The sequence below is a fragment of the Rhinoderma darwinii genome, chromosome 4 (assembly GCF_050947455.1).
Source record: "Rhinoderma darwinii isolate aRhiDar2 chromosome 4, aRhiDar2.hap1, whole genome shotgun sequence".
In the NCBI taxonomy this organism is placed as follows: domain Eukaryota; kingdom Metazoa; phylum Chordata; class Amphibia; order Anura; family Rhinodermatidae; genus Rhinoderma; species Rhinoderma darwinii.
The window spans coordinates 306,119,760-306,137,505 of NC_134690.1; the positions used below are offsets into that span (position 1 = coordinate 306,119,760).

At 42.8% G+C, this 17,746-nt stretch overlaps 1 protein-coding gene across 2 annotated transcripts in view; it reads right to left on the reverse strand.

Moving 5' to 3' along the window:
* Window positions 1–17,746, reverse strand: part of TRIM67 (tripartite motif containing 67) — a 193,666-nt gene that overhangs the window by 96,063 nt on the left and 79,857 nt on the right. The gene's annotated exons all lie outside the window — the stretch shown is intronic.

Consider the following 17,746-nt stretch of genomic DNA (forward strand, 5'->3'; position numbering starts at 1 on the left):
CCATAGCCAGAAGACTGAGGAAGGAGATGTGAGTGATTAGTGGCATAGCTATAATGCCCCCATCTCACTCCCATACATAGTATAATTCCCCCATATGTACGGACCTAATTGAAAAAAAATAACATACATACTTACCTATCCCCGTTCCCCCGCTGGGTAGAAGATCCTTCTCCTCCTCCGGTCTGTGCGATGTGAGTGACTCGGTGCAGACAGGCGCAATGACGTCACTACATGGCGCCTGCCTTCGCCGAGCCGCTCACAGCACACTGAGCACAATGCAGAGGAGGCAAACGATCCTCCACCCGTCGTGGGAACGGGGATAGGTAAGTATGTACAGTGAAGGAAATAAGTATTTGATCCCTTGCTGATTTTGTAAGTTTGCCCACTGTCAAAGACATGAACAGTCTAGAATTTTTAGGCTAGGTTAATTTTACCAGTGAGAGATAGATTATATAAAAAAAAAAAAAGAAAATCACATTGTCAAAATTATATATATTTATTTGCATTGTGCACAGAGAAATAAGTATTTGATCCCCTACCAACCATTAAGAGTTCAGCCTCCTCCAGACCAGTTACACGCTCCAAATCAACTTGGTGCCTGCATTAAAAGACTCCTGTCCACAGACTCAATCAATCAGTCAGACTCTAACCTCTACAACATGGGCAAGACCAAAGAGCTTTCTAAGGATGTCAGGGACAAGATCATAGACCTGCACAAGGCTGGAATGGGCTACAAAACCATAAGTAAGATGCTGGGTGAGAAGGAGACAACTGTTGGTGCAATAGTAAGAAAATGGAAGACATACAAAATGACTGTCAATCGACATCGATCTGGGGCTCCATGCAAAATCTCACCTCGTGGGGTATCCTTGATCCTGAGGAAGGTGAGAGCTCAGCCGAAAACTACACGGGGGGAACTTGTTAATGATCTCAAGGCAGCTGGGACCACAGTCACCAAGAAAACCATTGGTAACACATTACGCCGTAATGGATTAAAACCCTGCAGTGCCCGCAAGGTCCCCCTGCTCAAGAAGGCACATGTACAGGCCCGTCTGAAGTTTGCAAATGAACATCTGGATGATTTTGAGAGTGAATGGGAGAAGGTGCTGTGGTCAGATGAGACTAAAATTGAGCTCTTTGGCATTAACTCAACTCGCCGTGTTTGGAGGAAGAGAAATGCTGCCTATGACCCAAAGAACACCATCCCCACTGTCAAGCATGGAGGTGGAAACATTATGTTTTGGGGGTGTTTCTCTGCTAAGGGCACAGGACTACTTCACCGCATCAATGGGAGAATGGATGGAGCCATGTACCGTCAAATCCTGAGTGACAACCTCCTTCCCTCCACCAGGACATTAAAAATGGCTCGTGGCTGGGTCTTCCAGCACGACAATGACCCGAAACATACAGCCAAGTCAACAAAGGAGTGGCTCAAAAAGAAGCACAATAAGGTCATGGAGTGGCCTAGCCAGTCTCCAGACCTTAATCCCATCGAAAACTTATGGAGGGAGCTGAAGATCCGAGTTGCCAAGCGACAGCCTCGAAATCTTAATGATTTACAGATGATCTGCAAAGAGGAGTGGCCCAAAATTCCATCTAACATGTATGCAAACCTCATCATCAATTACAAAAAATGTCTGACTGCTGTGCTTGCCAACAAGGCTTTTGCCACCAAGTATTAAGTCTTGTTTGCCAAAGGGATCAAATACTTATTTCTCTGTGCAAAATGCAAATAAATATATATAATTGTGACAATGTGATTTTCTTTTTTTTTTTTTTTTTTTATATAATCTATCTCTCACTGGTAAAATTAACCTAGCCTAAAAATTCTAGACTGTTCATGTCTTTGATAGTGGCAAACTTACAAAATCAGCAAGGGATCAAATACCTATTTCCTTCACTGTATGTTATTATTTTTCTATTTGGTCTGTACATATGGGGGCATTATACTGTGTATGGGAGGCAGGGGGGCATTATACTGTGTATGGGAGGCAGGGGGGGCATTATACTCTGGGGCAGCTATGGGGAGAATTATGCTGTGTGGGGGCAGCTATAGGGAGCATTATGCTGTGTGGGGGCAGCTATGGGGGGCATTATACTGTGGGGGCAGCTATGGGGGGCATTATACTGTGGGAGAAGCTGATATGGGAGGCATTATACTGTGTGGGGGCAGCTATGGGGGCATTATACTGTGTGGGGGCATCTATGGGGGCATTATACTGTGTGGGGGCAGCTATGGGGAGCATTATACTGTGTGGGGGCACCTATGGGGGCATTATACAGTGTGGGGGCAGCGATGGGGAGCATTTATATATATATTGACAGATCACTGCATTACTTTTGCTAGCAAACCTGTGTAACGGGTTTTCTATACTAGTAATAGAATGGTTTTATTCGATAAATCCTGAATATTTATTAAAATTCAAATTGTTTCCTAAAGATGTAGTCATGTTCTGATAATAAAGGAAACTGTCTAAAAAAAAATCTGTCAGTAGACAGCCTGTAGTCTATAGACAATATAATTCTCACACATTTATTAGTAGTAATACTATTGGTATTTATGTCATCATCAACCTAATTCCGATTTCTCATTCATTGACCCCGGAAACCCCAATAAAACACTATAAATCATGATTGTTTTATATGATGTATAGTAAAATAATCACACTCAAGCCTTATTCAGACGAACGTGGGGAAACTCGGACGTGAAAAACAGCCGTTTTTCACGTCCGCTTTGCCCCTATGCCGGTCCCGTTTTCACGGATCCCCATAGAATTAAGTCTATCGAGAGAACTATGAAGAAACAACGGTCGTGTGAACAGCCCCATTGAAATACATGCGAATGGCCGTTGTTTTAATGGGCGGCCACACTGACATATTCAACGTTCATCTGAATAAGCCCTTAAATGTAGCAATAACTAGTAAATCTATTACTGACTTAAATATATTCTGATTTGGAGGAATATAGGGCATTATATAAATGTAATATCTTATGTATTATATTACAGAATTGCATTATCTGCAATTTCTTGATATCCTGTAAACAGTTAATCCCTTGCTGATTTCCTCTAATTAGGTAACACATTACATACTGTTGTATAACAGTCTATAGTCTGTATTTTATAGGTAAACTGCAGGCCACCCTTAATGGGCTGTCTTCATAGATGCCATTGCTAAATGTGAGGTTGTGCTAACGATAAGGACAAAATTCTAAACTGTTCATAATAGTATATTATATTAGCATAATAGTATATTTTAGGCATAGAAACGAAAACTTTTTTTGGAACACAGATGTGAATTCTAATTTTCAGCACACAAAACAGTTTGAGCATTTAAGGAGGCGGTTGAAAGAGGAAAAGAAGGTTTCCTGTAAAGAATTGTCACTAATTAATACGTGTGCTCCCATATACATTGTTTTAGCGGAGTCTGTGACCTTTAACAATAGACAATTCACTGATTGTGACTAAAGAGTAAAATTTATAAATTCTTTATTAAATCTTTCGCTAAAATCAGGGGTCACCGTGACAAAAGCCCAATGTGCTCGATTAAATGTGAAAAAATTAGTAACTCATTCACTGATCCAGTTGCGAACCCTATTGGATGAATGTACTCATATGATGCATGGGGTTAAAACGTTTAACCATTGGTGTTTTAGCGAATCATATCCGAAAGCACTGGAGTAATCAGGTAGTCTTCCTGAGCATGCCAGTGTCAGGATAAAAATATCGGTAACGCTGTCACCTATGCTAAATACCCCTTCTCACACTTGACCCTACACGTTTCTATATAATCATTTCATCAGGGGTCTGTTCATTATGAGGCTGGCTGCTGCGCCAGCGATATTAGATTGTGTAGATACGTTAAATTCTAAACACACACACACACAGAAGCGTGCTCACATTAATATCTACGACACGCTTCGCTAGGGACTCGGAGTATATATAACTTAAACTCCAACCCCCTTGGCTGAGGCCAAGCATCCTTGCCGGCCAACCATCGACGCGAGCGTCATCGGTGACGTGCGCTCATGTGATGCTAGCTGCGTCATGTGACATGCCTAGCAATCCACGGCCGTCGCCTCCTTAGTATGCAAGACCGGAAGAGAACATCCAACTCCAGCCCTTCCTATCTAGGGGGAGGAGTAACCCATCACTATGGGAATAGAAGAAGCTGCACAGCTCCAAACGGCGTCCTGGCAACCTCCAATATTACATGCATACTGATCCAACACTATAAAAGGTGGAATAGAAGAACATTTTGTTTAGGTAATAGTACTGGGTAACCCAGTTGATTAAACACTAATGGAACCTTAGTACCAATACAGGAAGATAAGATAATATATATGAATGAACCCATATAGGTTTAAATGAAACATGTATAATTCATCTGTTCATTTAACCCATCCGGTTGCATACATGCCAACCTATAGATCCACTGGGCTTCTTTCCTCAGGATCAAATTGTCCCAATCCCCACCTCTTTTTGGTGGGCGCACTAGTAAAACCTGATATAAGTAACTGTATACTACTTTGTTATCCCATGTAAATGTATCAGCAACAATATTTATTACTAGTTCCGCCATTCTTACTAGAGTCTTATCTTGCTGCATTTTAATATTGTTTGTGATATATGTTTAATAAAAGTCAAAAATTTTATATATAAATTGGCCTCAACTGCTCTGATTGTTGTTTCTCGTGTATGGATCATTTCATGGAGCTGCCTAGGTGACATGGGGGGATGTTTTTGTTATAAACAGTGCCCAGCCCTTATTACAAATGTGTTTGGAGTCTATATATTGGCACTAGTAAAATCGCCTGAAAATGTAGACATTCTGCTCTTCCTTGATGTTTCTCATGTATATGTTTAGATATGGGGTATCCCCTTCATTTGTCAAGTCCCCTACATGCTCCCTAATACGGTGACAAAATTGCAGAATGGTCTAAACCACATAGTTCAGTGGGCATGGATACGTGATCAGACACACAACCCCCGCAGTTCCACAATTTACAAAATCCCGAATATCATATTCAATTTGGGTGGTAACACTTTGGAATCTCTACCCAGTCTGGATAAAGTTACAAGCTCTGCAACTCCCACATCTGTATGTGCCCGGAAGCTTCCGATCCAGCCATGTTCCTTTTTGTGGTATAAGGTCATAACAGCTATGCATCTCTCTGTCCGTCCCTTATATTCTTTCCTCTTCGGAATGTCTGAACTGAGAATACGCCAATATCTTATAAGGATTTCCATCACCTCCGGTTGTTTGGAGTCAAACATGCCTATCAGCATGTGATGTTAGCTTCTTTTCTCTCTTTTGGGATCAAAAGATTTGTTCTTTCTGAATCTCTGGCCATCTCATAAGCCCTCTTCACTACCTTTTTGGGGAAACTTCTTTCCCTTAGTCTGTTAACGAGATCCTGAGATTGCAATTCAAAATCTTCTAGGGAACTGCAGTTACGACGAACCCTCAAAAACTGACCCCTAGGGATTCCTCGTTTAAGAGGATAAGGGTGGCAACTATCCCATTGTAGAAAACCATTCGTGGCTGTCTCCTTACGATACACTTTAGTTCAAATAGTGCCTTCCCTTGTTTTCAGATTCTTCAGATCTAGGAATGATAGCAAATGGTCACGAACATCACTAGTGAACCTCAATCCCAGGTCATTTTCATTTAGGGCTGACACAAAGGCACTAAACTCCTGAATAGACAAATTCCAGAGTAGCAACACATCATCAATGTATCTTACCCAAAGACTCACTGATGATGTCCATTTAGAGAATTGGTCTCCGAAGACCACAGTCTCCTCCCACCAGCTGAGGTACAGATTGGCATAAGTTGGACTCCCCATTACCGTACCCCACTGCTGATGGAAAATGCGGTTTTCGAAGATGTTCCTTTCCACTTGTTCCAGTCGTTGTGAGCCATATATTGGGTACCTCGTGACCTGAGAAAATAGCCCACTGCTTGCCAACATGGTGCCTCGCTCCAGTGTAATACCATCAATCTGTTTAAGTACGTCCATCGTGTCACAGATGTAAGATGTCAAGCTAAAAACGAATGGGTTAGATTGTTTATACCTGACACGACACGCCTACCACGAAGGGGGGGGATAACCCTTGTGGATTTTCGGTAGGCTATAAAAGCATGCCAATTGGAAATTGTGAAAGGAGAAAGCTAAACTCATTAGAACTAATGAGAGCATTGCTTTTACCTTTAACAATATGCACAGATAGCTTATTAAAGGACGGGTGTCGCAAATTATTTTTTTTTATATAATATTGCTTTTAGTATGTTATTAAAATACATTTTATTTATTTGTGTGTTTGTGTTTTACTTTTTTCTTTTTTCTAACTTTTACTTCACTATGGGGGCTGCCATTTTGTTTTTCATCTCTGTATGTGTCGATTAACGACACATACTGAGATGGTATACGGCAGCTACAATGCATAGGAGTCAATGAACGGGAGCCGTTCCATTGATTCTGCTCTCTGGCTCTGTACTGCGCAGATGCAGGTCAGAGTCACACAGCAGAGCAGCTGTTTGCAGGGAGATAGCAGGCGCAATCATGAGCACCAGCTGCACTGCAGGTAAGGTGTGTGTCTCTGTCTGTCCCACTCTCTATCTCACAGACCGCCGCTCTCGTGACCCCCGACGGCCCCCCTGACGCCCCCCCCCCCCCGACGGGACCCCACCCCTAACGCCCCCCCCCTGACGGCCCCCCTAACGGCCCCCCCCCCGACGGGACACCCCCCTAACTACCCCCCCTCCCTGTATGAAGGACACATGATGCAACTGTACTGGGAAAGCCCTGAACGGTAAATCTCTCTAGTTGTGCTGAGACTGAGAGGTTCATTAGTCACGTTCCCAAACAGTCTCAGCACAACTAGAGAGATTTATCGTTCAGGGGTCTGGGAAAGCTGGGTGACCACCATTACCCCTCCTACTGGAGTGTGAGAGGTTCATTAGTCACATCCCCAAACACACTCCAGTAGGAGGGGTAATGGTGGTCACCCAGCTTTCCCAGAAGCAGATATAACCAGGAAAGGGCTGGATGGACGGGCTGAGGGTGCACAGGGTTTTTGGTGATCCCCTTCTGTCATGTGATTGGACCTAGGTTACCGGTTCATCAGACGGGGTTCATGTGACTATAAATCTGTCCATAACAAGAGACAGTGCACTCAGGACAAGCCCTGCCCTCATGCCGTAGTTGTGTGGTTCTGTCTGCAGTGATGGTGGTGGTTGGCTCTGACACCCGCCTCCCCCATCGGGTCATCTCAGGACAGAAGGGGTGTCCGGATTGGAGACACAGCGCCGCACCTGTCCTCAGGTTGTGTCTGGTATTGCAGTTCACCTCCATTGAAGTGAATAGGACAGAGCTGTAATACCACACACGACCTGAGGACAGGTGCGGCGCCATGTTTTCCTGGACGACCGCTTTAAGACTTTAAAAGTCACTACGTGTCCGTTCTTTGAGCGTTTTTCGCGCATCACGCACCCATTGAAGTCAATGGGTGCGTGAAAACCACGCATGTCGCACGGAAGCCCTTCCGTGGGACGCGCGTGATTCGCGCAACAGCTGTGAAAAGTATGAATGAAAACAGAAAAGCACCATGTGCTTTTCTGTTTACAAACATCCAAACGGAGTGTCATAATGATGGCGGCTGCGTGAAAATTACGCAACTGTCTGCACAGCCCAAAAGACTAATATAGGTCCGTGCAACGCGCGTGAAAATCCCGCGCGTTGCATGGACGTATATCCCGTTCGTCTGAATAAGCCCTAAGGGTAAGGCCACACACAATGTTTACAGCTGAAAAATCGGAAGCAGAACGCCTACAAGCATCTGCCCATTGGTTTCAATGGGAAATACGGCGTTCTGTTCCAACAGGGCGTTTTTTACATGGTCGTTTTCCAAAACCGGCACGTAAAAAGACGCCCACCAAAATGAAGTGCACATCACTTGGGACGTTTTTGGAGCCGTTTTTCATTGACTTTCTAGAAAAACAGTCCAAAAACGGCCGCTAAAAAACGCGAGTTTGATTAAAAAATGGCTGAAAATCAGGAGCTGTTTTCCCTTTGTTTAGTAAGCGTGTGAACATACCCTTAGTCTTTTGGTGTGTCCTATAACTTCTGCCAGCTGCAGAATCACACCCAAAATGGCTGCCAGACACTGCTTAGTAATTTGAAGACACCTTTTCCTGGCTTGTGGGAGGGGGGGGGTGAGATTCCCTCCCACATTTACAGCAGCTGTGAGTCAGGTTGGTTTGCCTTATTCACCTTGCTGTAATTCTGGGAAGTGCTCCCCCTGGTGGCAAACATAGGAAAACATGTCAAATTATTATTTGATTTTTAATAAAAAATACAGCAAAAAACGTAAAAAAAATATAATAGAAATAAGTAATGACACTTAAAAAAAAAAGGTTTAATTCGCGACACATTCCCTTTAAGTATTATTTAGTCACAGGTGTACTATGCACTTCATACACTTGCTTTTATAAAGTGATATGGTATTGGTGGCATAGTACTGCAGAAATCATGTCTCTAAGATTAGTTTTAGAAAATAATTCTCTAGTATTAAAGCGGTTGTCCAGGGTAAGAAGAAAAAAGTGTCTGCTCTTTTCCAGAAACAGTGCCACGTCTCTCCATATGTTTCCTCTGGTATTGCAGATCTGCGATAACAGAGACTGTGGACAGATATGGCACTGTTTCTGGAATAAAAAAAAACAGACCCTTTTTTCTGATACATAATATATCACTTGATTAAATTATTGTCTGTAAGGGGGCGTGGTTTGCAGTGGAGCTGGACGGCAGCACTTGGAGTGGGCTCGGATTCCTTACACTAAATCCAGTGCCATCCTTCCTTCCATGTAGCCATCCAGAAGGTTTGGAGCACATACTGGCCACCAGAATAGCCGGCGGAGTATTTTGAGCAATATATTGGCTCTTTCTGCCAATTTTTCACTTGTAGCCTAACATCCAGCCTGAAGCCGTGGACTAAATTTATGGCCGCTGCAGCACCCATGGCTCGCGCATCACGCTCCCGGGGTCTCCGGGCCTACCAATTAAAGCCATTGCCTGCCCTAACACTATCCCCTGGTACCCACCCAGCCACCAGAAAGAACCCCATGTTGACAAAAACGGGGCGCCCTACGGGCAGTGTGTATACTTGCTCTATAAACACACCTTCACATGCTCTTTATTGGAGATTGTGCTGCTCAGGGCCGTCCTTAGTATAGATGGCGCCCCGTGCGAAATGATCTTTCGGCGCCCCACCTCATAAAAAAAAAATTGCCCTATAAAAAAGTATAAGGCGCCCCACAGTATAATGCCCTATATAGTCCCCCCACACAGTATAATGCCCCTTTAGTGCCCCCCATACAGTATAATAATATTTAATAATATAATATATTATAACCCCTTCAAGGACGCAGTATTTTGTCCTCTAATTGTGCCCACACATTATTATGCCCCCGAAGTGCCAAACACAGTATATTGCCCCTGTATTACCCCTACACAGCATAATGTCCACTTAGTGGCCCCCACACAGTATAATGCCTCCCTCCCCTGGCTGCCACACACATCCCTCTCTTGTAGATAGTGCCACCCTGTAGATTGTGCCATTTAACCTCCCTATAGACAGTGCCATACAGCCCCCAAGTTCCCACTTGAAGACAGTGCCCCCCAAACAAAAAAAATTGTACTCACCTAGGCCCCGTTCCCATAACGAACTGAGCTGCTTTGCGACGGGATCCTTCCATGGGCTGGCATGATCCTGTAGCCTAGTACAGAGTTTCCCAACCTTTTCGGACACGAACCACCAATGGAAAATAAAATTTTCTCAGGACACCCCTACCAAAAATTGTTTCGAGATAAACAGAAAACGGCTAAAAACAAGCACTACACTCTTAGGGTATGTTCACACAGCGTTTTTTCTAAGGCAACAAAATCTGTCTCAAAATTTCTTCAGGAATTTTGAGGCTAATTTAGAATTGACAGCGTTGTTTGACCTTTTTTTTGCGTTTTTTTAACTCATTGAAGTTAATGCAAAAGACGAAGGCAAAAATAGCACCAAACGAGCGCCGCAGGTATTTTCTGCCTCCAATTAATTTCAATTGGAGATCAGAGGTGGCACACAGCACCCAGTAGGTAGTGTCACACAGCCCCCTTGTAGGTAGTGCCACACAGCACCCTGTAGGTAGTGCCATATGGCCCCCTGGTAGGTAGTGTGACACACAGCCCCCTTGTAGGTAGTGCCACACAGCCCACAACCCCCTTGTAGATAGCACTCTCCCACACTTCTTGTAGATAGCACCACTATAGCTCCCTGATGAGCTACAGTGGCGCTAGTATATAGCAGAGCAGGGAGATACCTCAATACGATGATGGATTGAATGTCAGAGGGGAAATGGAATGCTATGCTCCACCCCACAGTAGATTCCTGGGTACTAAGACATCATCTCCTCCTCGGGATGTTCACCTGCCATGATAGAGACATGGATATCGGCCCACAAAGATTGTTTCGTCTTCAATCAAGATACTGAAAAGATAACAGATTGCGTACAAAGGTTGTCGAAAGGTGGGCTAAGCCATTCCAAGACTGACCGTGTGAGGGCACAAGTAGCCTTACACGGGTTGGCATGCTCGAATGGGATCGGCCGCTAAAAAGACCTGCTGACGCCGCTAAAGAGGAAAAGATTTATAAGAAAGATCAAGATCCAAGAAAGAAGAAGATCAATGATAGAGACTTGGAGTTTCTATGGACTTTGAGACTGAGTTCTATGGACTGTGAAGGTTTTGCTTCAACCTCTTTCTATGGACCTTGAGGCTTCGTTCTATGGACTAAGAGATTTCATTTCAACTTCATTCTATGGACTGTGAGATTTATTTTATTTCGACACTAGACTCCAGAGTCGGAGGACTGGCGGCAAGGTGTCCTTGAGGAGATAGCTGATGTCACGTATCTAGGTCCAATAGTATACTTCATTCCATCTATGACCATTACCAGTAACAAGGTTGAGGGGGTAATACAGAACAAACACTTCCACAAATTTCATTGTCGAGTTCCCGACAACAGGGGGATTGTAAAAGGAAGTGTTTTATATATTTATATCTATGTACATGTGAATGTAGATATATATATATTTGTCCCTCCAGAAAGGTGTATAATCAGACACCCTGGGGGATGGAAGCCATAAACAGTAAACTAATCCAGGAAGCAGGAAGTTCCAAATGCCCTCCCATCCCCCTACTAGATAATGGAATTGAATGAGGTAGCCATGAGGCCCGGCCCCCCCCTTTCACGTGCATGAGTTGTGATGTCACACAGATGTGCACGGACAAGGTATAAGAGGGTCAACGGCCTCACACTCTGTCTCTTGTTCCTGCTCCCCAGCTCCACTAAGGGACTCCCCTTCCTTCCTGGTCTGCTCTTACCTCATGGACCTGATGGCCCCATACCAACCTTGGACCAGATGAACTGCTAAGTATCTTCTCCCCTATACTCCTCTTGTTTCTCCTTATCCTGATTATTAAACCTTATGTATAGGGAAAGTGGGACAGAAATTGTGAGCGTGTATTGTATTGTAACGTAACTGCATTCATATGTATGTTTAGGTATGTGGGTGGAGGCATAACATAGGATACCGTGTTTATACTGTACTACGTATAGTGTGAGTATACTCAGTATATATTAACGTGTTATATGTATTGGGGTATACTGATACTATACTGTGATCAGTTACTGTGTTCTGTGTTTAGTTGGTGTATTTTAGATATAAGTGTGATTATTGTTAGTAATAAATATTACCCTTTATTTACTATACAATTGTATTTATTGTACGGTCTTATTCCGTTGAGTAGAAGCAAAGCAAGTTAGTATAAGGAAAAGGTAGGGGAACTAGACATACCCTAGTGACCCTGTCTATAAAGGAGATAGTAATAGTGGGTGACACAAGGGTGAAATCCGCTATTATACCAGCGCTTTTACACACGAGCGTGGGTGTGTAGTGAGTATTCATTATATATATAGTTATATATAGTGAGTCCTTTTTCAGTAATGTAGTGAGTATTCATTATATATATAGTTATATATAGTGAGTCCTTTTTCAATTGGCAACCAGGACATTATTACTATTAGACAGTTTTCATAAAAGAGATCTATTGTGTTGATTAAAATTTCCATCCACATCAATATCCACATCCTAAGGCCCCATGCACACGACCGTAAAAAATGTACGTAATTGCGGACCGTAATACGATCCACAATTACGAACCCATTCAGTTCTATTGACACATTTCCGTACTGTGCCGGGAATTATGGAGCATGTCTGTTTTTTTCGTGTTTTACGGGCCGTGCTCCCATCAGCGGCTGGCCGTGCCCGCAATTGCAGGCCGTGATTACGGGCACGGCCGTGTGCATGGGGCCTCACTGACTAGACTTGTGGCAGTTACGATGTGAACATCAATTTTTATAAAGATCCAGATGCACAAAATGGGTCTGATGTAAAACAAAAAAAAACGATTGCAGACAAAAAGTGGAATACACCGTGTTCCAAATTATTATGCACATTGGATTTAAGTGTCATAAACATTTAATTATTAGTTTTTCAATTAAACTCATGGATGGTATTGTGTCTTAGGGCTCTTTGGATCATTGCAATCAATCTCAGACACCTGTGATAATTAGTTTGCCAGGTGTGCCCAATCAATGGAAAACTACTTAAGAAGGACGTTCCACATTATTAAGCAGGCCACAGGTTTCAAGCAATATGGGAAAGAAAAAGGATCTCTCTGCTGCCGAAAAGCGTGAAATAGTGCAATACCTTGGACACGGTATGAAAACATTGGCTATTTCAAGAAAACGTAAGCGTGATCATCGTACTGTGAAAAGATTTGTGGCTGATTCAGAGCACAGATGGGTTCGTTCAGATAAAGGCATAATGAGGAAGGTTTCTGCCAGACAAATTAATAGGATTAGGAGAGCAGCTGCTAAAATGCCATTGCAAAGCAGCAAACAGGTATTTGAAGCCGCTGGTGCCTCTGGAGTCCCGCGAACCTCAAGGTGTAGGATCCTCCAGAGGTTTGAAAGTGTGCATAAAGCTATTATTCGGCCACCCCTAAACAATGCTCACAAGAAGAAACGGTTGCAGTGGGCTCAGAAATACATGAAGACTAATTTTCAAACCGTGTTGTTTTTAAATTAGTTTATTCAAAATATTACATACAAAGTGTCACGGCAATTGGATAATGCATGACAACATCAGTAATGACAGTGCATATACAGTGTAAGATATCAACAGTAATGTACAGTCACTTGTAGAGAGATGACATAACATCCAGCTGCCAATCATATAGTAAAATGCAGGAGTACTCCGAATTATTTCACATATGTTAAAAATGAAACAAGTAAACAAACAGAACAAGTCGCCTATGTCGCATTATAAAGTCACTAATATTAATACCTCATATCTTGTCCGGGGACAAGGAAGCTGAATTACCTTACAATGGGATGAGGGCCAACATTAGGAACAACCATGGTAGCCAACCACTGACCCCATACTCCCTGAAATTTGTCTGGACAGCCTCTGTGGGAATATACCAGCTGTTCATAAGTAACAACCGTATCGACCAGCGATTTCCATGAGGCTATCGATGGAGCAGTATCTGCCATCCAGTGCATGGTTATAGTTTTCCTAGCCAGAAATAAAGATGCCTTTATAAAAATACCAGTGTGATGTGTCCAGTGTTCTTCATCTATGAGTCCCAATAAGGCTATTTTCGGGAAGAACAACAGAGGATTAGGTAATAGTGGAACAATAACATCATATACCTTTGTCCAAAATATCGATATGAGTGAACACTCCCACATGAGGTGCCAAAAATCTGCCTCTGGTTGACCACATCTATGGCAGTCTGATGTGGGCAATCTGCCCATACGGTGTAATCTCACCTTGGTGAGGTAAGCTTGATGTATAATGTATAGCTGAATAAGCTTATTATTTATAGCCGGGGATACTGTTAAGTGTGAGCTTAAAATGTTAACCAGATCTTCAGAAGAAAGATCTGGTATCTGCAACTTCCACTTAGTCAAAACCGGAAGCGGAGCAGAATTAATTTTAGCTAAAATCAGATGGGTATATAGAGCTGAAATAAGACCCTTAGGGCCTTGAGATTTTAGTATGCCAATAAGAGGGTATTCTGATATGAGTGAGGAGTGAGGTGGGAACTGAGTCTGTATAGCATGGCGTAATTGCAAATATTTAAACCATTGTAAGTCTCGAGTTTGATGTGTTTCTTTAACCTACAGGTTAAAGAAACACATCAAACTCGAGACTTACAATGGTTTAAATATTTGCAATTACGCCATGCTATACAGACTCAGTTCCCACCTCACTCCTCACTCATATCATGTAAGGATCAAACCATTATCGTACATATCCCCCAATCGGGTAACGCCCAGATCTTGCCATATCTGTGTATCAGTCAACGATTGAATGTATGGTAATGTAGGGTTATGCCACCGAGGCAGCTCTGGAAACGTATCAGTGTATGCAAGTAATTTTTTGGACGTGCGCCAAACTGCTAGTGCCAGGACATGCATAGGAAGTAAATCAGTACGGGGAGTAAACTTAGGGTATTCCAGGAAACTAATCAGGCTACGCCCTGCTACCAGGGAGGCTAAGTAATAATCTGTGTCAGACAGAGGTGAATCCTGTATCCAATCCCGGATATTGCGAAGTTGACCTGCCAGGTAGTAAAAATCTGACAAGGCCATCCCCCCTTCAAGTTTCGGCCGTTGCAATGTGGCTAAATTAAGTTTGGACCTAGAGGAGCCCCATATAAATCGTATTATTAAGGAGTTAAGGGATTTAAAGAACTATATGGGAACTACAACAGGCATATGTTCCAATATATAGTTACAATGAGGCTGAACCACCATCTTGATCAAGTTAATACGACCAGCCACAGATAATGGTAGCTTGGACCATGTCTTACATTTTTCCCCAACCTTAGTTAACAATGGAGCTAAAGACGTATCTCGATTCTGGCCATGATCCTGAACTATAGTCATGCCTAAATATTTAAATCTAGAGACGGTTTCAAGGCCGTATTGCAACATTAACGGATCAGGAGTAGGATACCTAGCTGTTTATAGAATGGCCGACTTCTGCCAGTTAACTTTTAGTCCAGAATACTGCGAGAAGATATCAAGTAATCTTGCAGCTACATGAAACGAGGAGTTTGGGTTATCCAAAAAAAGAACCATATCGTCCGCGTATAGGCCTACCACAGAAGTTCTACCCTTCCAGCTTATACCAGTAAGGTCCGGGGAGGCTCGAAGCCTGATCGCCAGTGCTTCTATGGCAATAGCAATCAGGGCGGGTGATAAGGGACAGCCCTGTCGGGTACCTCTAAAAAGAGAGAAAGGGAGAGAAGGGACATTATTAACCACCACATTGGCTTTAGGGGACTTATATATGAACTTGATCCAATGACGAAATTGAGGACCGAAGCCAAAGCGTTCTAGACAGGCCCACAAAAACGGCCACTCTACCGAGTCGAAAGCCTTCATGGTGTCTAAAGAAGCAATTGCCCACTGCATATCATGTGCCCTGCCCAATTGCGTAATGGCCTGTACCTTCCTAATATTGATACTAGTAGATTTCCCTGGCATAAATCCTGTTTGATCTGCGTGTATAATGGAAAGGATAACCTCATTCAGTCGTTTGGCTAATAATTTTGTCAATATTTTATAGTCTACGTTGACTAAGGATATAGGTCGATATGAATAACAATCAAGAGGTTCTTTACCAGGCTTTAGAAGGACTATAATGGTAGCATCATAAAACGTAGGGGGGGGGGCGTGTAATTGGGACGCCTGATTAAGGGTATCTAGAAGAAGTGGGGTTATGTTATCCATGTATCTGTTATAGATTTCGATCGGGACTTATTGAGAGCCATACCACGGATGGCGTCTTGCACTTCCTCAAGCGTAAAGGAGGCATCTAACATAGATTGTTGTTCAGCTGACAGAGTTGGAAATGTGAGATCATGTAGATACTCTAAACTATCAGCCACAGAGTGAGAAGTAGAGGAACTGTATAACTCAGTATAGTATTCCTTAAATCGAGATGTAATACGCCCAGCTTCTGTAATAACGGACCCATCAGAGTCCCGAATTCCTAACACTGAGTTAGTACCATTAGCTTGTTTAATAAGATGGGCTAGTAATTGACTGGATTGATTCCCCATTTCGAAATAATATTGTCTGGTGAAAAATAATTTGCGTTTTGATTTGAGATGAAGCTGTCTTTTGTATAGTTGAGTCAGGCTTAACCAGGCCGTCTTATGAGTATCAGTGGGATCAGCAACATACTGTGTCTCTGCTTCTAAGACCTGTTCCTCCAACTCTCTCTCCATCCGAGCCGATGCTCTCTTAACATACGATATGGTCGACCTCAAACAACCTCTGAGGTACGCTTTAAACGAGTCCCAGCGCAAGGTGTGCGATAGTGACGAGTTATTGATTTGTAAAAATTGATCAATCTGATCTGGTATGCAATCAGACGAACCGATTAATTTTAACCAGAAGGGATGGAATTTCCAGTTGGTCAACACACACCTACCCGGGAAGGTCAAGTGGAGCAATATTGGGCTATGATCAGACATACCCCTGCGATCATGTGTAACCAAGGAGACATAAATAGATACATTAGGGGACCCAAAACAATAATCTACAGTGTGCGTCGCCCGGTCGAGTGACAAGTGTATTCCACCTCTCCCTGGTGGTGAGTTCTCCAGAGGTCGATCCACCCCACACTATCCATCAGCCGACATAAGGGAGTAGGATTAGAGGTAGGCAGGGATGAGGAGGCTCAAAATCTATCTAGAGATGAGTGCATAACCTGATTAAAATCACCCATACACACTATAAAGGATGTCGGGAATTGATGTGCAAAGGTAATAGCCGCCTGAATTACATATAGATTAGCCTGTGGGGGATTATAAAGACATATAAGCACATAAGGCTTGGTATCTATCTCCGCATAAACAAAGACAAATAGTCCTTCAGGGTCTCTGCGGGTTTGAATAGGGTTCCATCGTATAGATCTATGTATAAGAATAGATACCCCCCTGGAATAAGAGGTATGGTATGAATGGCAGGACCATTGAATCCAGGGTTTCCGTAAATAGTCGGATTTGTCAGAAGTGAGGTGGGTCTCTTGTAAACCAATGATATGGGGACTGGATCGCCTCAAATGAGAAAACACTGATGCACGTTTATGGGGGGTACCCAAACCACGTACATTCCATGATATACACTTTAAAGTTTGAGCTATGAAGAGCAAAAAACACAGCAAGTGCATATATAGAAGGCATGAAAAGGACTACAATAGATATTGAAATGACTTGCGACATAGGCTAATAACATAAAAACTTGATACCATATCAGGGTATTACTGAAGAACAAAAACAAAATAACCCTAAGAAGATGTAACATCAGGGCTGAGTATAAGATAAATGGGGAATGTCCGACCAGAATATTGTCAAACATGTGACATAGCATACTTGGTGAAAGTAACCATTAGACCATAATACAAAAGTGTTAAGTGCCGGCCCAATAGTTATATAACTAGTATGATGTGTGTTATATAGGAAAATAACTGATGTGTCACAATAAATTTGAAGTAGGTAACTCACATCTATCCGTATAGAAACGCGTCCCCTATATTCTCCCTCCCAAATCAA